Here is a 23,837-nt window from a genome sequence, read left to right on the forward strand (position 1 = left end):
CAGCACCCTAGCAGTGTCAACCATCCCAGGCTAGGAGGACGTAGACCGGTTGCTTTGATGTAGATTTGTTAATGCATTTTTTTTTATTAAAAAGATCTGTTGATCACTGTTCTTCAGTCTCATTAAGTCAGTGCCATCCAAAAGCACAAGGGAAAGAAGGCCCATTGCTGTACAGTTGATCTGTTCTGGAAGCTAAAGGATTTTTGGTCCTTCATTATTTCTCCATCCATAAAACTGGTATCCCTTGACTAACCAGCCACCAGAAGGACAGACGGACATTTTGGCCCATGCTGTTTCTAAGCACTTCCTGATTGCAAGATGTGTTATGTAATTGCCATAACACTGGTCATTAAGAAATCTACTTCTAAATATTTTCTTGGGAGGCGGGCAGGGTTTAGAGTGTTAAATTTGTTTTATAAATGTAAAATACACAAGATCCTGGTGAAGCCTAAAGCCAGTGCTAGCTTTCAATATATGCAGGCCGTTTCTATAGGGGCTTCTGGATTTTGATACTGCTAGTGACTCTATGAAGCTTCTGAGCCAGATACTGGAAAGGGATAAGCATCCAAAAGCTCCCCTACTGGCATGTTAGCACTGGCAGTACAATTGTCGGCACGGCTAGGCACTGAGATCAGGACCCCCTTGTGCTAGGCGCTGTACAAACATATGAGACTGTAAGCTCTCTGGGGCAGAGACTATCTAAATAGGGCCTAGAGTGGTGTGAGGATTTTTAAAAGGAAATCAGCTCTTGTTTCTCATTTTCTTTCCAGGTATCTGAAAATTACGGGTGGGAACTGTAAGGCCGGAGAAATGGAGGGTAATTTGCCTAGCCTGCTTGCAGTGCATTCTCTTCAATTGGACGGTTGCCCTTTTGTTATGTTTTGTTTTTTATTGTGTTGTGATTTTAAGTTATGTCAAGGGCACTTAGGCTGGAATTTTCAATTAGGCACCCAGCTCTCACTGAATTTTCTGAAGCTCATTTGAAAATCTGAGCCCTAGAGCGAGTGAGTGTACATTGGCACAGATCTATGTAAGCAAATGAAATAAAATAGCCAAATTTTCAAACACACTGGACATCTGGAAGCCCCTTCAAGAAGAGCTGATGGATGCTGAGCACTTCTGGAAAATCCAGTCCAGTGCTGTCACTCCAGGTGACACTGGTTTATATAAAAAAGCTGGAGTTTAAGATGGAAAATGTATATTTTTGCTGATCATAATAGAGTTAAATGCTTAAAAGATTCTGGGGTGTGTGTGTGTGTGTGTGTGTGTTGTGTGTGTGTGTGTGTAAAAAACAGTGCATCTTTCTAAGCTGTTGGCTTTTCAGAAGCTTAAAAATCATGGATGAAAATTTTAAAGAATGCCAGAGATTTAGCCTGACATCTTCCATGAAATTAAAATTAATGGGGGGGGGGGAAGGAGAAGATGTGTGGCTACATTCCCTGAGCTGTTTGAAAATCTCAACCTCATTCTATGTGAATATTTTCATTTAGCTTCAAGTAACACCGAAGAGGGCTGTAACTAACAATGATTAAATAAATCTGCATGTTTTCAGGTCACACTGTACATTTGACAGTGCTTTCCATGTAGTCAGTTTCTCCTGTTTAGGTCTTTCACAGAGCAGCAGACAAGAGGAAAAACTTTTATAAAATAAATAGGAAAATATGGGTGCAAAACCACAAAAATTGACAGTGAGATTCAAGGCAGGAAATTAAATTATGTTCAACTCCTGTTTAAAACATTGACTATATTTCAAGTTGACAATGTCCCACTAATGGGAGTTCTGCGAGACACTGAAGGGCTGGTATGAGAAAATCGGGATCCATATTGTGTTGATGATACAATTGCACCCAAATAGGACAAAGTCAACTGGTTTCAGTTTTCTGGACAACTTTATCAAACTGCCAGACTGGATGTGTCAATATGTCCCACACATTACACTTCCTTGCACTTCCTTCATCGTCACTCAAACTCCCCTTGCAGCCAGTTGCCTTCTTGTTCCATGAAACAGATGACCACTTCATCCCACTCTTTCAACCCCCATCCTTTTCCTTCTGAAGCAGGGGACCTTCTTGCCACTTTTCCTGTGCAGCTCAAGGCTTCCCCTTGCTATCTGAATGATAAGAGTCCAGCCAGTCTGCTGAGCTGTGATGTGACACTATTGTACAACTCTCACTCACCTGCGTGTTCGTGCTACGCAGTAGAGCAGAGGGTGCAAATATGCCATGCAGTATTGCTCTAACTCCTCAGAGCATTCCAGCTTGAGGTTACATGGATTTTGGAGCAAGTCACATGGTTAGATCAGAGTGAAAAGGATCAATCTATCTACACATTTTCAATGTGAATGGCTTATTGAGCAATGCCTTAAGTGCTTTATTAATAAGTGGTAAAATAGTTACAGTGCCACTAGTCTTCTGAATAAATGCATAAAGCTCTCTAAATCAAAAGCTACACAATCAAAGTGTCACTGATCTATTTTTTCAAAAGTGTGAACTGATCATTCTCTTGCATTAGATCAACAGCACTTATAAAAGATAATGTGTATCAATAGGCTTTATATGCAGCGTTTGCCAAACTCCCAGCAAGATTTTTTTAGGCATTATAAACACAGATTCATTGATTGATTTGCACTAATTACTTAAAGAAGATGTTCCTGGGCAAATTACACACACTGAGGCAGTTTACAAAGAATGTTATTTGCTAATTGACAAAGTGTGCACCTGCTTTTGAACAGTTGTCAGGCTGAAGAGAAAATAAATACTGAACTCAGAGAAAATACATCGAAAAACATGTTGGAGCCAACGTGGGATTTTCATCTCATTGTTAATTGCTAATGCATTTCCTGCTTAATTCCTCTGTTTCTCATCCTCCCGCAAAAGAAAAATGTACAATCAGCGCAAATGTTAAATTAGTCATGAAATGCTAATTTGATATTGCCCTGCAAAATATACTGTGGATTTCAGTGAGCACTTAGCATTTGTGACAAGGAAAAGGCCCAAAGCAGAGAAAACGTCTTAGCAGCATAACACATCTAAAGAAAGCTCTATGTGCCTCCCCTTTTCATTTTAAAATCAATAGCATAATAACTGATTCAGTTTGGAAGCTGGATTAAATTCTACTCTATTTTACACCCTAGTAACACCTATGGATTTCAGTAGTATTGCCTGGGTGGAAACAAGGAAGAATTTGGCTCATTGTACTCTCTAGATTCTGTGGTCAATTTTACCAACATTCTCGATCATTTATATGTAGTCAACATTCTTCAGCATTTTATTTATAGGCAACAGTCGCAACAAATCATTGCTAGTATGAGATCTAACTTATAGCAAGCTAGTCTGCATCCGTACACACGGAAAAGAGAAGGCACGCTTAAAAATCATTTCGGACAGTCAGCCTTGAGTCCTGATGTTCACTAATCTATTTGAATAAAATCTAAATTTGCAGCTCAAACTTGTGACCATCTTCACCACTGTCATAACTCAGTTGAGATCACCAGAGAGGACTATGGGCCACAAGGTCTAAACAATCATTTAGGGCCAAATTCTGCCCATAGGTATGTTTATGTGGTTCCAGTTGAATCCACAGGGAACTGTGTTTATTCATTTGAAACTGACTGTCCAGGTGTGGTTACAGGCAAACTTCTTATAGCAATGAATTTATTCAATGAATTCAGCCCTTTTTTGTTTGTTTTGTTTTTCTACTAGCAAGATATTTACTAGCCAACTCATGTATAGGACCTTTTCCATGGTTCACAATCGTTCAAACATTTCATGCAAATAGATTTCAGCTAGTGGGATGCTCCCCTACAATTTGCCTCAGCTATTTTCCACCGTTTTTTTTAAATGCAAGCTGTGTTATTGGTCACTGAAGTCACATGATCTACTATTTCTGTTCTCAGATTGGCTGGCTGAACAAACCTATGGACCAGAATGGCTGACCAGCAAATATCTATACTCTCAAGTGAATACAGGAATGCACATAAAGAACAGCCAATTTCCAAACACATATGCCACCAAAATCACATTTGCATTAATGTGATCCATAAAAAGGACACCCAACGTGGGCTAACAGGTCAGCTATTTGGAATCTGAACATTCATGAATACTGTTTTCACTATTCACCCATCTCATAACATCCTTTATGGAAATCTCAGAGGTCCCCTATGATGACTGATTTAACTACTATTATATAGGGAAAAAATTGATTGCTTAGCTCAGTGGTACGAATAGATCCCAATAAATACATTATTCAATACATTTCATTTTTTTAAACTGTTCCTCCAACACAGTGTGAAATTCTACACTTAACCATTATCTAAAATCACTACCTGTGAATTTCTGCAGTAAAACATTCCTTGAGCTACAGATTGTTCCCAAAAGAGTTCATGGTGAAGATTCCCAATTTGAACTGAGTTGGCCTCATGATATTGCTTCTATTATTGCCTGAATGATTTATAGAGCTAAATGATCCACTGTGAATGGTGAATATTACTAGCCAATGTACAATTAGAAATCTGTACTGTGTTGGTTAATGTGGCATAGGATCTGGGGTGGTCAGTTCAAGTTTTATGGCAATATAAATTTAAAAATGTTTACAAGGGCCATATCCCAGCTATCTGTGTATCCAGAAGAAGTAGATATTGGGTGTATTCAGCCAGAGGGTATGGGAAATAATGGCATAGATCAAAAGTTGATCAACTGTACTTATTCTAAAGAAACTGAAATCCCTGGAACTATAGACATAACAACTCAGAGTAGGAAGGGTGGAGGGAACTCCCAGAGGAAATTAGGAGGCAATTGTTGTGTGGCCTTCCCCTCCCCAAACAGGATGTCTAATCAAGGAATATTTTGTGTTAATATTAATGAAACCTCAAATGCACTCTAACACCTGGGCAGTGAGGACATACTGTATTAGCCTATCTGAAAAGGTTTGATAAAAGAAAAAATCTCTTGACATAGGGAGGAATGGGGCCCAGATCCTCAGAGGTATTTAGGTGCCTGACGCCCATTGGAAAAAAAATTGATGGTAATTAGACACCTAAATACCTTTGAGGATCTAAGCCTTGCCCTCTAGACAGCAAGTGATGCCGACAGCCTGACCAAAAGGTGATCAGAGGAGAGATTTGCTTTCCTGAGATGTAAGTTATTCACTTGTCTTTTTCCTCTGTAACTAAGCTGAAAATGTCTTTACTTATCTAGTTTAGCTATGAGAAGAGTTAACTATTTCTTTTGTCATCATTTTCTCTCTATTTCTTATAAATCTTGTTCAGATTACTGTGGTATGGGCAATTCCAGCAGATGTCCCCTGAGAAATGAGCATGCAATAATCTCTAAGGAGAGGTGCTGAAGGATAAAGAATTCCACAATTCCCCACCTCCATCTCAACACATCAGTCTCAGTCAAGAGGCATTGACAGAGGTGTCTTAATCCAGTGAATTGCCATTAAACTGTGGTGGGCAGACACAAGGGGAGAAATCAAAGGACCAACAAGGAGATGAGAATTGGTGGGGTGCTGGTTACAGTTGTGCCAGAATGGGGTTAGGATGTGGTTAAAACCCATCAGAAACAGTAAGAACCCCCCCCCCCCAACCAAGCATTATTCACTCCGCTCTAACTGTGGCTAAGACATAATATTTGTCTTGAGTTAGAGACAGCCTCATTTTTGTGTTTCTGCAAAAGGCACAATCTGGCTGCAATGTCACCATTTCCATAGACGGGGGGTTTGGCTACATCATTTCTGGCTATGTTTAGCTGCTTTCTGAATTTCTTTCACTCCACTGAGCATCTGCTTCACTCAGGACCCCTCAGGAAAGCAAAAAAAAAAAAAAAGCAGAGGGCCAAATCTGCAGCTGGTGTAAGTCACCAGAGCGCCACTGGCTTTATTGCTTAACATCAACTGAGAATCTAGCCCAGAAGCTTAAGAAAGGAGAATATGTACAGTATTCTTGGGACAGATATAGTTTGCATAATTGTAGCCCATGATGAGCCTAGCAGAGGCATGCTAATAAGGACACTAGAATGTTCATGGATAATGATATCGGTTCCTGCTGATAGAGATGGGTACTGATTTGACAATAAGCAATTTTGAAAAGTTGATTTGCTTCAGTGAGCTCATATTCTGCTCTTATTTTGAAGTGAGCTAAGGAAGTCAGACAATCTCAAGTACAGTTATTTACATTCTTTCAGTGCACCCCAAGAGATGAGAATGGTGTCTGAAATACGTTTGAGAAAAATGTTGACCTGTGCCTATTAAAACAAATGAACCAAAAAGCCCTGCACACTGATAACTACAAGTAAATAGCTTATAATGAGTAGAAAAATAATTCAAAGCAAGCCCCCCTACTGGCTAAACAGTAATGGACAGATCATTGGCTGTGCATGGTATGAGTGGGCGTGCACACACACACACACACACACACACACGCAAATTATGTAGGATATGTGACTAGGCATATCTGTGTATATGCAGGCAGGTTCCATTCCTAAACTAGGTGCAAAAGAACATTCAGATAAATATCCCAAATAATTAGTCCAAAAGCCACAAATTTAAAAAAAAATGGATCTCCTCTAGTATTGTGGTAGCCTCCAACCTTTCAGAGGCCCAGGTTAAATAAGCACCCAAATGTTTTAGTTGCTAATCCAAATCTTATTCAAACTGTCAGAACTTCAGACCTTCAAATCCAAGGAGAACAAAGCTTGGTTTCTGCAACTGATCATGCTAGAAATACCACAAGAGATGCCCACTTTGGTACTTACCCTGCTGGGTGGAAATTGCATGAAAATGTTAGACAACATACAATAGTGCATCACCAAGAGAAAATGGGTATCTTATCTGTACATGCAGCAAAGAATCCTGTGGCACCTTATAGACTAACAGACATTTTGAAGCATGAGCTTTCGTGGGTGAATACCCACTTCGTCGGATGCAAGTAGTGGACACAACTCTGATGGGGTGTTCACTCTGCACTGGCCCTGAAAGGGTTAATGAAGACAAAGAAGGGGGCTAATTAACCCAACAGGCCACAGCTGAGAGGAATCAGGTGGCTAAGTAAGCCCCTGATTGAGAGAGAGGGGGCCCAGCTGAGGAGGAAGGAGCAGGGCTGGACTTATAAAGGCAGGAAACTGACAGCAAATGGGGCAGCTGGGAAAGTCTGCAGTCACTTCCTGGGAGAATGGAAGTGTGTTTGGGCTAGTAAAGGGGGGGCGGGGCAGGGTTTAGGGAACAGACCTTGACTGCTGGCTGGAGGGTCTTTGAGCTTGAACCCACAGTAAAGAGCAGGCCTGGGGTTCTCCTGCCAGCTGCTGAGGGAGTGGCACTACAAGGCAGTGAATGGGAAGACCACCTAGGATTGCTGGAGGAAGACTTTAGTACTCTGGAAGGGAAAAATGCATAGAGTGACCTGGCTGGAGGCTGAGTCACGAAGAGGCAGCAGCAGCAGCTTGTGGAGTGAGAGAGAGGCTGCAGACCCAGAGAGAGAGGCAGAGGACACCCTGCAACCATGGGAAAGGGCATGGACCTTGCAAGCTATTCCCCAGAATGACCAGGAGGAGGTACCATCTTAGTAGTGAGTGGAACACCCTCTCACAACATTAAGAATATAAAGAAACCACACCGATAAACCCAAATATCCATGTTTACTAACTCTATACAAAGAGAGGCCTACCTACATATGTAAAGTGCTGCTCTGGTATGGTTCTGTTGGCTTCTGCAATAGAAGACAGGGAAGCCCTCTAGAATGCTCACATACTATTCAAAGGAATACAACACAATTCCTTTATACAAGTTAAAGAATAACCAGATAAGAGTGATCATTGACAGTGGAGTGGGGTTGCTCTAAGGAACTGATTAACTCAGAGAATTAGTTTAATAGAAGACCGATCCCTTCACCTCTGAGTCTCTGGTTCCAGATCAATACAGACCCCAGTTGGATTTAATAAGTGATGAACATAGGAATTGCCATACTGGATCAGACCCAAGGTCCATCTAGTTCAGTATCTGATCTCATAGCAGAAAGAAACAGATGCTCAGAGGAAGGTGTAAGAACCCTGAAATACACAGATGTGGGGAAAAAAATCTGCCCTACACTGGTCTCATCTTTGTCTTTTATAGTTAGAGATTGGCTTAAACCCTTAAACAGTCTTCAGTTATCGTAAGACTATGCAGAGTTACCTGTATAAATGTCTAATCCCTTTCTGAATCTTGTTAAGTTCTTGGCATCAACGACATCCTGTGGTAACCAGTTCCACAGTTTAATTAAATGTTGTGTGAAAAATGTCCTTTTATCAATTGTGAATTTCCACCCTTTTAATTTAATTGGTATTTCTTGGTCTTGTGGAAGGACCACAAGAGGAGACCGGGAGAACAGAAGTTCCCGATCTAACTTCTCTAGACCACTCATCATTTTCTGTCCTCCTGTTTGCTTTCTCAGGTGCACAAGCCCAGTCTTTTCATTTCTTCACAGAGTTTTTCCCTTGGTCATTCTTGTTGCTCTTCTCTGAGCCTCCAGCAGTATATTTTGTGACAGAATGACCAGTAGTGTACACAGAGTTCTAGATGAGGCTACCCCATTGATTTATATAAAGGCATCATCATATTTTCAGGATTATTTTTATCCCATTCTTTATGCATCCTAATACCTCATTAGCTTTTTTGGGGGGTGGAGGGGTGGGGGGGAGAGACTACAGCAGTGTATTGAGCTGGGATTTTTACCGAGCTGCCTACAGTGATGCCCAGAACCATTTCCTAGGTTGATACAGAACCATGTAAGATGTATGAGTAGTTTGAATTTATCTCCCCAATGTGCATTACTTTGTATTTAATATTATAATTCATTTGCCATTGTGAGACATGAGATGGTGGTCCCATGTTAATTTCTAGTAGACCTGTGCATGTCATCCCCCAAAAGGCAGTCCCAGCAGAGAGGCAAATGGACTACTTTCTATATGTATAGGTGGTCCTTTAGGGCAGATTTGATGCACATTGATGGGCTGATGTGCAGCACACAGAAAGACTAGGATATGTCTGCACTGCAAGTGAAGGAGTGATTGTAGCATGGGTAAGCACACCAGGGCTAGTTTCAGCCTAGCTGGCATAGGGAACAACAGTATACATGTGTTGGCACGGGGTTCAGCATAGGCTAGCAGAACCAGAATATGTACCCAGGCTCACTGGAGGGCTTATATTCTAGTTGCTGGCCTGTGCTGAAACTACCATGTCTACATTGCTATTGTAACCCATCCAAGTTAGATTAAAACAAGCATGAACATGCCTACCTATGCTACAATCACTTCATTTGCAGTGTAGACATACCCTAAGGTAAAATCCTGGCCCTGATGAAGTCAATAGGAATTTTTCAATTAACTTCAATGGAACTCGGATTTAAGAACTTCCAAAAAGATATTAGACCCTCATCTAGTGTTAATCAATACATCTCCATGGATGTCCATTGAATTTATACCAGCTGAGAATCTGACTCCATCTATCAGTGAGAGCAAACTATTTTTGCAAAGATATGTGCCATTGCCACGCATGCTCTGTCATATGAATAAAGAGAAGGCTTTCATTTGCAGAGCTGTCAAATCTCACACCTTTCACCAGACCTGGATTCACATTTTGTTTTTTTAATATGAGCATATGGCAGAATGAAAATGATAAACTCTCTCATGTCCCAGTGGTGAATCACAGGCTAATATAACAAGTTAAATGAAACATTAGGAGAAAGAGAAAGCACTCTGAAAAACATGCACTGCCACTTTAACATTTCAAATGTTTCTTTTTACATAAAATTACAACATAATAGAAGTAAGGAATCCAGCATGATACTTTATCACAATACCCAGCCAACTTTAACTCATCTCAAGTGTTATTATAAGAAACAGAATTTACTGGTATGGACTTATATTCAATAGCACTCCTTCCCTTTTTAATGAAATGTCATTATTCCAATACAAATCCTTTCATTCTGCAACCTGCTCCCCCCACCCCCATCGCACTATATTTCATTTCCTGCAGTTACGTGATATTATTGCCTTTTTCCCCCCACAGCTATTGATTTAGGTGTATATGGTTATTACAATGCAAAATAAAACCGTTCCCCCATCCATTCTACCTTGTACCGTTGAACATTAACTTAATTTGTTTCAAATCTGCATTTGATTTGGCAAGGAAACCATTTATCTTTATGAAGAAAGCCCTCATAAAGTAGGGACTTCAGGAGATCACTGCTTTAATAATTTAATAGCCTTGTGTCTTATACACTAGAAAAATGAATTAAACCGTCAAATATTATATGTCTCAATGTACCTTTTTGCATTTCATACTATGTTTAATTTATTATATTCAGAAAAAAATTAGAAGAAATTTTACTATATTCAAGCATGGGTTGGTTTTTTTTACATTTCATGATAGTCAATGAATATCATAGAGTAGTTTGATGGGGTGTTTGGTGGGGTTGATTTTTTTTTTTTAAATGAAAATCCATGAGCTCTCAAGCCACTACTAACACTGACTTTCTACCCTCTGGTAGCATGTAGCATCCTTGCAGCTGGCTTCCTGGCAGGACTGGAAGATATGGTATAAGGGTCTGATCCAATGCCCACTGAAATCAGTTGGAAGTCTCCCTCTGAAGACAGTAGGCTTTAGACCATACTTTAATATACGATGTGTTTTGCATACTTGATAAGGGAATAGGAAGTGGGAATAAATCTCTGTGACTGTGATGGAAATGTTTACATTTAGAAAATTTACCTTAAACTCTCATTGATGAATAGACAGTCTGCCAGTATGAACATCAGTTATGAAACTAAAATAATCCCAGGGGGTTGCAGGCCGAGTCCCTGAACCCTTATTCATGAGTTGTTGCATTGAACCAAAAACTTGAAGTCTATGGGAGCAGTGAGTGAAAGTTAGGCCAGTTATTTAGGCAATTAATTATGAATTTAGGTGCCGAACTTTATGCACCCAAGTGTGAAAACTTTGGCCTTAAAACACTAGGATGAAAACGCTGGAAGATCCAATCTCAAAATGGTACTACAAGAGTTAATGTCTCTTTGGGGGATAATTGTTCAAAACCTTCATGTTAACAAATGTTATAAGTACTCGTGCTGTGCTCAAGGAGGAAGAGACTGCTCCATAGAGAAGAGGCATGATGGAAAAAGGGAAGACCACTGAAGTGGAAGGAGGATACTAAGAGGGTATTTAGAGGGGAAACTTGGATGAAGAGAAGGTAGAGGAAATGAGAGCAGAGATATAGGCAGGACAGGAGCTGTACAGATCCTGGAAGCTGAGGATGAGAAATTTTGACTGTGACATGGAAGGCAAGGAGAAGAGGGGGAAGGGACCCAAAAGGAGAGTAACATGGTCCAAGAATGGGAGTAGAAGGGAGAGTCCAGGCTATGGCCCGTCTCTAAAGGCATACATAAGGGTCAAAGGCTATAAGAAGCTCCTCCTCCTGTGCCATCCACATAACAGCTCCCATCAACTTCAATAGGACTAGGATTTCATCCACTGTCTTTCTGAGGTCCAGTGGCTCCTGAGGTTGCCTCTTGGGTGATGGAACTATGTACAAGCTCTACCAAGGGGATGTAGCTAAAAGCCACAATTCCATATCCAAATTCTCATTCTCCTCTCCACAGAGCTCAAATCATGCAAAAAATCAGTGGGATGATATGGGGTGAAATTAGTGAAAGCAAGAGGAGAATGAGCTCTACAGTGTCCAAATCTGAAAATAAATCCACCATCCAGATTTCATTTCCTTCAACATGCCTTTTCATTTTGATAAGTTTATGCCAACTCACTGCTATGAAAAAGTAAATCCCAGCTGGTCTGATAAATTCACTATGCCCAACATACTGTCAAAATATTTTGCAAATAGCCTCTTGTAAGGTATCATATAAGAACTGGTGACATGTTGATTGTGAATATCAGGGTGTGATGTTAGTAAGTGTTCTGGAAATATGTTCTTAAAATACATTTTGGAGGCAGCTGACAAAGGAATGTGGATTTCCCTGTCCACATGGAACAAGCTAATAGGCAGATGATACTCAACCCATGTGGTTTTATAAACAAAATGACAATAATACATTTGCATCTAAACAAAGTAATCAAGCCAATTGAAAAAACAAGATGACCAGAGGATGAAGAAGGGGCTTGCTGTCTGCATCTCAAATAACAAGCAGCAAAGGAAAGGAAACCTGTTTTTCAAATAATACATTTCAAATGTTTTCTGCACTATAAAAGAGAAGAAAGGGGACTCCTTTGTTATCCATCACTTAAAGAACAAAGGGACCAGTGCACCTGGAACCTGTGAAAGGTGGATCTCCCACCTATGTGGGTTGAGGATGCTGAGAACTGACTGCAGGTGAGAAATTGCATGAGACTAGGATTAAATTTTAGACTCCAGAAAGCATGTTTTATTGGTTACATTTTCTGTTTCTATCATCTCTGTTTAGTATCACTTAAATCTCTGTTCTTTATCCATCTTATTTTTAAGATAGATGGACCTTTGGTCTGACCCAGTATGGGCCAGTCTTATGTTCTTATTATAATTTCATATCAGTGTGGTTACTCTAAAATGAGATGTGCATCCCCATTGAGCTAACAGGCCTGTGTATATTCTCTCTCTTTGGAGAAAGTGGATGTGGTAATTCCTGAGCGTGTCCAGTGATAGGGGCTGGATACTGTAGAGGAATGCTGTTCCAGCAGTTCTTAGGGTTCACTACATGTTACCCACAAGGCAAGATTAAGACTGGCAGTGTCTTGGAGTTTGTTGGTGAGGTAAACAGACTGGTGTGACAGGGAACTGACACACACAATAAACTCCAACAAAGCTCTCTTGCTGAGATGGTGGGGTAACAGTGGCTTACAATTCTGGGCACCTCAAGGAAATGTCACAATGAGCTATTTTCCTCAGGTACCCCTTCATTTTGTTGGTTTTGCTACTGTAAAACAGGAATAATATGCTTGCAATACATTGTAATGAGCGCTACACAGAGCTCTGTATCTTTAGAATGTTGTTGAAATACATTTATCAAGCATCTCAAAGAGCTGATACGCTACATACATGTGGCTTTATCTGTCCATTTCTTCCCAGTAGGTAAATATTTTTTTTACCACCATAAATAAAATCACAGTGCTGCTTTGTTATTAGTCACGTAATCCGATAATTCCAGGTTCAGGAGTAATAAGCAACATTCTAATTTAGCGCTGATAGTTGACATCACCTCAGATTGGGGGGAGGCAGGGGGTGGCATGTTTTTCATTTTCTTCTGTTAAAATGTGATCTATGGAGAATGATAACTGACCTATTAAAGTTGGCGTATTTTTATTGTACAAAGTGTTTAGCGGAGCCCCTAGGTGCTTTACATAAACATACATTAAAATTAGGAACAGAACAAATATATGGCTAACAAATGCGGACCACAGCTATATTTGTCTGTCTAATGGAGGAGGACACAGAAAGACCATATTACAGTGTCTGATCATCTCATGATTTCCTCCCCCCGGTTTTTTATTTCTGTGCACATGGGTAGTTGTTAGTTTGAGGCAGGTTAAGCCTGTCAGTTCTTTGTAGATCTCCATTTCATGTCAAATCCTGCCCATAACTCTGTGGGCATGGAAGATTTTTGATTCCTGGTGAACTTGATGCAGTACTCTGTGCATGGGAAGCAGGTGAAGGGAGTCTAGACCAGTAGTATGGTGGTGGTACACAGTACGACTAGTATGTGGCATGGCTAGTAGACCCTTAATCCTTTTATTAGCAACTCCCTATTTCACATGGTGAGAACCCAGGGTCAATAGGATTTACTTCAGTCCTGAGGTTGTCCTACAAGCTATGGAGAATTCCATCCACTACAATCCTCAAGTGATCCCAGTTCACAAGCTTTCCCACACCACACGATCCCACTCCTATTTCAGGCTGAACGTGGATCCAGAGATTTCTGGCCAAAACAAGCTTAACACAGCAATTCTGCATGGGGAGGATCCCTTTTGGCTCACCCAATAAAACAGCTGCCTTTAGGCCACACAAGTCCCAATACAAGTCTCAGTTGCAGTAAAGTATGGGTCATCCAGATAGCAGTTCCAGGCACCTGATTGAGACACCAAAGTGGTTGGGGGATGTAGCCTCATTGTGTGGAGTAGCTATTATTGCTGTTGGGTGCAGAGAGTAAAGGTCATCCTCCATTTTGGAAGTTGGGGATCTCAAACAGTGGCTGGCTTAAGCTTAGGGCAGGCTCTCATTGCTATGTAATGTTTAAAATAATGTAGTTGTTCAATGCAAGCTCTCCATGAATTCATGAGTTGGACCACACATGACTACAAGAGCCATGTAAGTAAATCCCACATAATGTCATATAAATATATCAGAGGGAGGCAGAAGTTATTGAAGCTAAAGGACAATGTTGGCACATGAAAAAAGAGTTACAACCTGGCCATGAATAAAATTAAGCTGGAAACGAGAAGGAGGTTGCTACCATCAGAGGAGTGAAGTTCTGGAACAGCCTCCCAAAAAGGAGCAGTGGCAGCAAGCAACCTAGAGTGTGATAAATTTATGACTGGGTTTATATGATGGGTTGTCTGCAATAGCAAGGGACTGGACTCTATGTTCCAGGAGGTCCCTTCCTGTCCTACAGCCCATGGTCCTATTTCTAAAGATCAACATGGATGTTGATTCTGTGACCAGAGTAAGCTAAGTAAGGTGACATGTTAACAAGAACTGGCTAGAAAAAGGGTTACCCTATTTTTTATACAGTCAAATTTCAAAACCTTTCAACTACTAAAATTGATATGGAAGAAATATGAATCCTTCTGAGCAGAGCTCTCAAACAATGCTTACTTTCTATTATAAAACACAATGTTCACAAGCACATCTACAGAGGCTGAAATACAATTTCTTCCCAACACTGATGAGGAAGTTTGGACAGGCAGAAGCCTCATTCATTCTTCTACTAATAAAATATGAAAGTGCCATCATAGCTATAATTTCCTGTAGCATCAAAATTGTTTCCTGTTAATATTTCCATGTTGTTGTTGTTGATACAACCTCCCCTAAATATTAGCATTTTCAGCTGGCAGAATAGAAATGCTAACGTACAATAGCTATGACACACAAGCCTCATTGTAAGGCTCTTGATTAAAAACCAGACCCCATGGAAGCAAAATTCTGGATTCAAACTACCCACAACTACTGGACTGGAATACAAACCCAGAATTCAATCTCCAAATTCAATTCCTAATCTCCCTCCTCCCACCCCCATTTTGAAGAAACAATGCTGTCATTTAGGCTAATTTCTAATTAAAATACAAGCCCCCTGTCTATTGTGCAACCCTATTATATACTTTGAATAGTATTAATGCACACCTCAGCACCATCTTCTCCTCATCTCAGCTCAAAATGTTCAGCTAGGAAGGAGTATGTTATTGAAAAGATCTGATGAACCTATACAGATTATAGCTCCATATCCTTGCTATCACACTGTCTGAACCTAGTAGGAGTTTGGGGTGCAGATTGGTGACAGGACACAGTACATTGGAAGCAAACAAATTGACTAGAAACTATTTTTAGTGAACCACCTATACAATCAATTTAGCCATAAAGTTGCACAATTATGGGATTTATTCTAATAAACATTTTGAATGTTCATATAACTCCCACTTTCCTATCTATTAGTGAAAGGAACATGGGCATCTCCAAATGGATGAGAACATATCTTTGTAAGAGAGATGCTCTAGAAATTATTTTGGGAAAATTCTATGACCAGTGTTGTGCAGGAGGTTGGATGAGATGATTACAGTGGTCCTTTCTGGCCTTGGAATCTATGCCTATACCCATAGGTATGGTCCAGCATTTGCTCTAGGGATTTTATTGTCCCAAGTAGAAAATGCCTTCCCCTTGGAGTCAGAAACACACAAAGTAAACCACCTCTATTTATTTTGCTGTTTCTATTTGACTGTGGTCTCTGGAGAGCAGAACTAATCCTTATGGTATGGATATTTGTCTGTCTATCCTGTCCTAGTTACCCAGCAAAACATATTGGGCTGGATCCTCACCGGATATAAGTTACTGTAACTCAATGACGCCCAGTTTTCTTCAATAGAGTTAAGTAAATTGACACCAATTAAGATTCTGCCCCTTTATTTCTATCTATTGTCTTGAGTGTACTGGGGATGTTATTTTATGGGATGTATTTTCAGGGAGGCCTGTTGAAGGGTTGACTCACCGCAGCTGTGCCCCCTCATGTCCAGGGGTGGCAAAGCAGGCTTTCCTCCTCTCACATTCGCAGGCCACGGGCACTCTGGTCCCACATTACTCATCCCCGAGGCCAGTTTTAGTTCCACATCCCTTTCGGGGTACTCCAGTCTCAAATTCACAGAAAACAATATCCATGTTCCAGTCTCAGGCCCTCTTCTTGGGGGTTACTAAGACCCACACGTCCTCACCCAGGATCTGCAATGTAGACCATTCAAAGAAATCTCCGCTTCAGTACTTTTAGTCCCACTCAACTCCCAGTACTTTATCAAACCTTGTCTCAGGCTCAGCAAAAACCCTTTGTCTCCCTCCATCTTGGTTCTTCCTGTGTCTCAGCTCCATACTGAGCCTTCTTTCAAGCCTGCTGCAATGAGAATTACCATCTCCTGTATTCTTATCCTTTTAACTTTCTGTACCCAGGACTTTCCCTGACATCCTCAGTTTCCTGGGCTGCTTACCTCAGGGCTTCTCGCTGAGGGTTCAGCCTAATACCTGAAAAGTTCCTTCTTGATTTATTTCAGAGGACTGCTTCCCAAGGATTCATCCCTGGAGTCTCCCCTCCTCCGAGGCTGTCACAGGAGCCTCTTCTTTTGTGCAGCTCCTCTATGCAGTCCCACAAACTTCACTCCAAAATGGCCCTGAGGCTTTACGATCACTGCTTGTCGGGCTTCACTGCCTCCATCTTTCTCTTAGCTTAGGGATAACACACCTCTTGCCCCAGGCTTCACTGCCCTAGCCTCCTGGGTTTCCTTTGGGCTCAGGACCTCTAGTTCTGGCTTCAAATTTCAGGCCTCTGAGGCATCTCTCACCCTTAGCCCCACAGATGAAACTCCCAACTACCTTTCTCTTAACTCTCCTCTCCCTGAGCTTTCTCACTGCCCTGTGCTCCTTCCTGTGTGAAGACCCAGCTTCTCCCCAGCTGGGTTTGATCACCAATTAAGTCTAACACACACCCCAGGTGCCACACAGTGACCTAATTGGGCTCAGGCTAGATTAAGCCCGGGGAATGTCAAACTAGGCAGGTGCATCAGCTCTGCAAGACTGTACACACAGATGCTGAGCTGTGCATGCAGTTTGGCATGTGTGCATGTAATTACTCATTTGAGCCTGCACTTTCAATTGTGATCTATATAACTGTGGCCATAATTTTGTGCACTCAGAGTGCAAATGTTGATAATTAGATGTCTAACGATTTGTGGGTACAAATCAAGTAAACATCAAACAATTAACATCTGATAATTGTGGTCACAGAAATGGAGGCATAACTGTTCGCAGGCAGAATATTGCACCCTGAACATGGAAGTTTTCAGGGTCCAGTCCAGGCTGGCAGTCTAGTCCTATGTGTGCTCAAGTGTGGGTTTTGCACATGCAATGCAGTAGCACTAATAAACTGTGCATGCGTAACTGGAGAGACCAACTCCTTGAAAAACTGATCCTATGTGCCTTTGGTCCTTTAACTTTAGTGCCTGAAAGTAATGCTCTTAAGTAAAAATGGCTTTTTTTTTGTTTGAGTTTTATAACCCCCTTGTTCCAGTGAAGCCAATAGCAGCTGCAAGCAGGGGCGGCTCTAGCGATTTCGCCGCCCCAAGCACAGTGGCACGCCGTGGGGGGCGCTCTGCCGCTCGCCAGTCTTGCGGCTCCGGTGGACCTCCCGCAGGCACGCCTGCGGATGCTCCACCCCAGACGCGGGACCAGTGGACCTGCCGCAGGCACGCTTGGCGTGCTGGGGCCTGGAGCCGCCCCTGGCTGCAAGTCTCAGTACCTTAGGAAAAATCAGGTCAAATCCATATCTAGGCCCTTAACTTTGGCACCCAAACTTGAAAATGTTGGCCATAGCCATCAACAAATCAGCAGCTCCCAGTCCACAATAATTAGTCATTAGACATGGACCTGAGCTTCAACCTTCTGATCCAGATCTGAATTCAAACTCCGGGGCTGAAGCTCTAGATCTGAAGTTCCTGCTTGGCTCCTCCCTGTGTGCACATTACTCACCATTTTTGCTTCCCATCCTACTTCTACTGGCGTACTGAATAATCTTCTAGGTACAGATGTTCACCAGCTTAATAACACTAAACCTCTTCATGAAAAAATCTCTACACAGATAGCAAGTTTAAAGGGGCAACTTTAGTGCAATATGTTGGAGTACTAACAACCAGTATTGTAACTAGTTTAATATATTTTGGCCTGGAACAGAAAGATTGCAGTAGACTTGGAGTTACATTACCAGTTATTAACTATATATTATTATAGGTATTAAACTATATAATAGTTTAATGTAGTTTTATATATACAACCATATTTCATTTGCGGATGTATACAGTTTCACCTTATTGGTGATGAACTTTCTTGCAGCGAGGGGTAAACCTTCCTCTTTGTTCTCTAGGATGAATTTTCTTGTGTTCTTTTCCTGTGTTGGCCCATTCAACATGCGCTTATATGAAGGCAGAGCTAAAGAAATACAACTAAGAAGTGAATGAAACTGAGAGAGCACCCACTACATGCAGAGATAGTTATTCAAATCTAAATCTACTGCAATCTTTCTTCAGAGGGGTAGCCGTGTTAGTGACATGCGTCTGACGAAGTGGGTATTCACCCATGAAAGCTTATGCTCCAATAGTCTATAAGGTGCCACAGGACTCTTTGTCGCTTTTTTACAATCTTTCTGTTACCAGCCAAAACACATTAAACTGCTTTATCACACAGGAGGTGTCACTAAATATTGTGGGTCAATGAATGCTTAGAATTTATCCAGTCTATTTACCAATGCCCCAATCTGTTTATATTTGTATATTGTCTGCAATTTTATTTATATTTTCTTTACCTGAAAAGTACATACTAGCTTTTGGTTTAAATTAATGTGCACTTGGTTTTATAAACGTACAGAGAATATACTTAAAATAACATGATGTTTTTATGCCTTTTGGAGGGGTGTTCCCATTATGGGTGGGTATTTATTTAAGCGGGAAAAGCAGTCCATTATTTGTGGGGGGGGGGCGTGTTTTTGTTTTTTTGTTTTGTTATGTGAATGCAGTTGGCACCTCCAGAAATTATTCTCATGGTACGCACCATCAATCCCTGTGGAACCATCCCAGAGGCTGGCCCCGAGGGTGGAGCCCTGGTACAGAAGCAGGCCCCATGGCATCATCAAGGAGGAGCAGCCACAGTTTAGTGTGTCCAAATGAGTGGAACACACTAACATTTGCTCATGAATCCCCAAGCTGTGCAAGACTCATCTGGTTTCAGGATCAAACACAGCAACAAACCAGGTGAGTTTGAAACAGAACTTTTGGGGATCTTTGCAAATATTTGTCAAAACTCAAAGTAAAGCTTTCTTTGTCATTTCAAGTCAGATACTGATGTTTTCTGAGAATGTGCACATACTTCTGGCTTTTTGTCATACAATTATTTGTAAAATCTCCAGCCCAATTTTTAAGTGAACATAATATTTTCACTATTGGCATTTTGTGCTGGAAAAGCCTTGTTTTAAAAGGGGCAGATTCTGAGTCCCTTTGGTCCCTTTGAATAGCATTTTACTCTACAAGCAGCCTCCGTGAAGTCAATGGGACTATTCATAGAATACGCTGCTATTCAGTTGTGAGCTGTCTCAGAATCTAGCCAGCAGTCAGTGACTCATTGCTATCTGCGGAGATTGCAGAATTCTCTCCCCCTTCCTCCCTTTCATTTTGCATGGCCAACTGAAAATCCTGCAGCTGTTTCTGCCACTACAGCATAATGGAACCTGAAGGGCCCCGACCATTCATAGATCAGTCCCTTAATGTGGCACCTATTGGGTTTCTCATATTTATGATCACACGTGCATACCTTGTTGTTTGTAGCTCTTCATATTTTGATTATTTAGATTCAAATCCATGCCACGTAATAAGTTCCCCCTCTTTTCAAATGCAGTTGATTTTAAAAGCAGGCAAGCAAACAAAATAAGCACTCAGATTCTTTGCAAGTCTCCATGACACAAAAGACTTTAAGTGACTGTAAGCTATTTTCCTTGCCGTCAAGCTGCCAGACACTCTTCCTGCCACAAACACATGCCCATACAGGCCAACTAATGCTTGCCTTTTTGGACATATGTGATGAAATAAATGTAATTACAAGCAAGATGTAATCACAATTGCTTTACTATTAAAACTGTTGTATGCTCTCACGGTTTAGTTAACAATCCATGCAGAAGAGAGGAATTGATTGGTGCGCCCAGAAAAGGGAGAAAGGGGGGCAGTCCATAAATATGGCCTCTTTCGTATTATATCTGTGAAAACACAACATTTAAATGCAGAATTTGACTTTTCAAATATCACACCAAAAACCTTTTAACAAAAACAGCAGGGAGAGAAAGCTCTTTAAACCATAATATTCCATGAAGGATTATGAAAATAGAGGTCGTTGCAAGAAAGAGAATTGCAAATATGACTTGAAAAGCTTCTCACATTTGTAAATACCTTGAAGAGAATTTATTCCTCTCTGGTTTTGCTACCAGAGGATATGTACAGGTTCTGAGGGAAAAGAGACCAAAAAAAATAAAATAAAAAAATCACATTTGCTACACTATCTATGTGCAGTGCAACATGCTGATGTGCAGTAGTAACATTCAACTGAGCTTCAAAAGAAATGTTTCTTTTTAGTCTGAAGTTACACATTTAGATCTTATCCCAACAATGAATGAAGCACCCTCTACTTTGACTGACTTCACTCAGCCCTTATGGGAACAGACCCTGTAACCACTGAAACCAATAGAGTTTTGCCATTGAGGTTTGTGGGTGCAGGAGCAGAAGCAAGAGCAATAAGCTAGAAAGACTGAGCGTTGTGTGGATTTACCAAAAAAGGACACTAGGAAGTGAATTTCTGTTTGGTTGTTCAAATTGACCTTAATTCTGAGAGTGCTGCTTTTCTATCCACCCAACTCCAACGGAATAAATTACTTGTTGCATACTCTACAAGTACCCGACTTGAGACATCTCACTGCACACCTACTCTACAACAATCAGACCCAAAATCATTAGTCACTTTTGAAAATTTAGGTCTTAATTGTTGTTTTAAAGCAGCTGATATTATACAGTAAATTGTGTAAACTTCTGTAAGTTTGTGGTATTGGTCTCTCAGCCATGCCAGATCTGCAGAGCATACGAGTCCATTCAGCCACAGCTAACGATCCTTGGATCTTTATCTCATGCTGAGGAGTGTGCACAGGAATTTAAATTTGACCATCTTTGGAGGAGCACATCCTGTGAGCCGACTGTGGGCCCAGAGCCGGAGGAGCTGTGACCCCACCAATTACTGGGGGAGGGCTTGCCCTGGCATGCCCCGGCTTGCCCTGGCATGCCCCGGCTTGCCCTCTTCCCCCATCCCCAGTGAATACTCCTGCTTTTGCTGTAACAGCTCCTGCTTTTTGCTCTGGAGCTCGCTGTCAGCAAAGATGGCAGCCATCACACATGCATTAGTGATGCATGAACCTGAAAAGGTTCAGAGGTTGGGTTCAGTTGGAATAAGCACCAGAAGATCAAGGGGCAAAACTCCCATTGACTTCAGTGGGGACAGCATTTCCCCTCAAATGCTTATCTGACCCTTTCACATCTCAAAGCTGGGCTTGAAATCAAACAGGACCATGCGTTTGTATGAGGCTTCACACACTTTCTGCATTCTCAGGGTATTTTGACCCTTCCCATTTTGGGTCTGGCCAGAAAGAACCAGGGAATTCTGAGATGCTGCAGTAATTGGAAAAATAATGGAAAAGGAAAAAAATAATCCAAAATATTTTGGAACGCAAAGGAAGGTTTGTGGTTTGGTTTGAGCTTTGGGCAAAGGTACAAGCTAGTTCTTATTTTATCTGCAGTCTGTGATTTCGGTGTGGCTATATAACCAAATGGATATTTTATATCCACACTTCTTCAGAGCATAGGCCCAAGTCCTGAGCTCTTGTATGTGGGTATGTAAGGGATAAAGGCAGCAGAAATCAAATATTTCCACTATGCAAGTGGCACAAGCAGTGGATCTCCATGCAGGGGGATTCTGCACCCCCTTTCATCCCCCACAGCCACCTGGCTACAGAACAGAATTCTCCACGTGAACGCCTTTGCATGCATACACTTCTGTGGCTATCTGCATTTCTAAAGTGCTCAGCACTGCAGAATCTAGCTGCCTTAGGTGAACTACAGGGAGAATTGATTTTCTATTTGATTCTGATTTGGATGCTGCCTTCTGCCCTATATATGGTCATGTTGGAGGAAGGGAGGTTCTGGTAAAAGGATCAGTGCAGAGCACTCGCAAAAGCCCAGAGTGCAACCAGTAGTCTATACAAATATTCTCTCAACTTGAAGAAAAAAGACCAGAACCCTTTTTTTCCTTTCACAGATCAACTTAAAATGACAGAACAAACAAAACGAGACAGAACAAATACAAAGTCTACATGAGAGAGCATGGTGTGTGTTACTCACTCTAAAACAGCCGCCATCTTGAACTAACTTACACAGAGTACTTCTGCAGATGGGCTAAGAGTGCAATTTTACCCTTCAAAGTGCAACACCTAGAAAAGAGTATTATAATTACATTGCTGTACATACCACATTCCACAGGTGGAGGCGGTCTCACACAAACCAATGATCCAATCTCCCATGTCCTAACTGATGAATAGACATAGCCAGATAGAGATAAAGATCTGTCTCTTAAGTTTGTGACTTAGGCCATTGTACATAATTGGGTCAGATGTGAAGACCAAAAACAAACACTGTTGATCTTTGGGGAAGATTATATCCTGATCTGATTCTGACTGATCTTTATGACTCAGGCCAATCTTCAGTGCCACTTTTGTTCAAATGTAATGGTTATTCTGCAGACTACGGGTGAAGTGCGGGCTCCCACTGACTTCAGTGGGGCCAGCATTTCACCTGATGATTCTCTTCTATCTGGAGGACTGGGCTGAGACTCCCAACTGAACTTCACAGCAGCTAGCCTCTAACACCAATAATACTCTTTCACTCCGCCCAAGTTTTATTTAAACTGTGATTCTGTCAGTTTTAGATTTGTGTGATATAGATCTACCTGCTGTCACATAGGAGGTAATTTCCTTCAGAACTATTGGAAAAGATGTAAAATACAGAGTTAAAACATAAAACCTTTGCTCAGAGTAAAGTGTCTGGCATGTTGCTATTTTATGTGTTTTTAGATGTGTATCTACAGTACATTCCTTTAAGATGGTACACAGGACCATAACTCTACTGGAGCTGATTGGGCCAGCTTCTTGCTGTCAGTGGGAATTTAAAAACCAAGGCATGGCAAATTCTAGCAATTTATAAACCATGTGCCAGCAATGTGCTGCAAGTGAATAGCTGTAGTGCACTTAATTTAAAAGTAGAGCCATAATATCGGGGGGGGGGAATATATCAAGTCAATATCTGATTTTCAACACTCATTTCCATTTCTTACTGGCAAAGAGAACCTGAGGCACAGAGTGAATGGAATTCTTCCTAGGATGTCAAGCATCAATACCATTTGCACAGACAGCATACATAGCTGTGAAATAAATCTCCCTTTTCAAGCATAAAATTGTCCTGTAGGACTCTCGGTGGCAAACATGTGCAGGTATAGA

The 23,837-nt window shown here is 41.2% G+C and overlaps 1 long non-coding RNA gene across 1 annotated transcript in view; it reads right to left on the reverse strand.

Moving 5' to 3' along the window:
• The window catches only part of LOC123349142, a 263,248-nt gene extending 246,113 nt beyond the window's left edge, over positions 1-17,135 (reverse strand). The window contains exon 1 of the long non-coding RNA XR_006573392.1: positions 16,215-17,135. This is a non-coding gene — a long non-coding RNA (uncharacterized LOC123349142). The remainder of the gene's footprint in view (positions 1-16,214) is intronic.
• Between the last annotated feature and the right edge of the window lie 6,702 nt (positions 17,136-23,837).

This window comes from Mauremys mutica, chromosome 14 (assembly GCF_020497125.1).
Source record: "Mauremys mutica isolate MM-2020 ecotype Southern chromosome 14, ASM2049712v1, whole genome shotgun sequence".
Taxonomy (NCBI): Eukaryota; Metazoa; Chordata; order Testudines; family Geoemydidae; genus Mauremys; species Mauremys mutica.